The sequence below is a fragment of the Cervus canadensis genome, chromosome X (genome assembly GCF_019320065.1).
Source record: "Cervus canadensis isolate Bull #8, Minnesota chromosome X, ASM1932006v1, whole genome shotgun sequence".
NCBI classification, from domain to species: domain Eukaryota; kingdom Metazoa; phylum Chordata; class Mammalia; order Artiodactyla; family Cervidae; genus Cervus; species Cervus canadensis.
In genome coordinates this window covers 105,290,953-105,291,736 of record NC_057419.1, presented here as the reverse complement: position 1 = coordinate 105,291,736, position 784 = coordinate 105,290,953, and the positions used below count along the sequence as shown (strand labels likewise).

Sequence of the window (784 nt, the reverse complement as noted above, 5' to 3'; positions counted from 1 at the left end):
ACAGAACAGGAGGCTCTTGTCATTCCAGCCACACTGAGAAAAATGAGCTTAGGTGTCCAGTCAGAACCCAATCATCTTGATATTTTGCTTTCTTTCTCAAAATGCACACCTATTATCCTGCTATGATTGTGCCATCATCATGGCCTTGATTCTAGAGCTTTCTCTGACCCTTCATCAGATTTTGAATAATATGGGGATTTCACACTAAGCCTATCTCCTGGGTAATTGAAACTCTTCTACAGCTTGTAAGGCTGCAGCTACTGAAATGAACTTCTTTCTAGCCTTTTGGTTTACAGTACTCACCAAATTCATAAGCGTGAATTATTCCACAGAGTGTCACTTAGGGGAGAATATTTTCCTTCGTGTACAGAGGAGCTTCTTTAATGACTCACTTTTCTCGAGGTTTTTTTCACCTCCTACATACCTGGGCTGCTCATTAAAAATGAACCGATCTGGTGCTCGCTTCGGCAGCACATATACTAGAATTGGAACGATACAGAGAAGATTAGCATGGCCCCTGCGCAAGGATGATACGCCAATTCGTGAAGCGTTCCATATTTTTGAGAAAAAAAGAAAAAAAAAAGATAAAGAAAAAAAAAATGAACCGATCTGGACTGATTTCTTACACTCTTAGAGCAGCCTCACTGAGTCACAGATTTGAATGCTTTGGTGCCATGGCTTTCACACTTTTTGAGCATAACTCTCCAGTGACGCAGTGTGTGTGCCTGCACACGACTGCACACACACACACACACAACAAAATGTCAGATTAATGCTTACTCTC

General features: G+C 41.3%; 1 non-coding gene across 1 annotated transcript; it reads left to right on the top strand.

The window, feature by feature from the left end:
- Positions 1-455: 455 nt before the first annotated feature.
- Positions 456-562, top strand: LOC122436057. Its single transcript, XR_006267830.1, has one exon. It is a non-coding gene; the product is annotated as a U6 spliceosomal RNA (small nuclear RNA).
- The last annotated feature ends 222 nt before the right edge of the window (positions 563-784 follow it).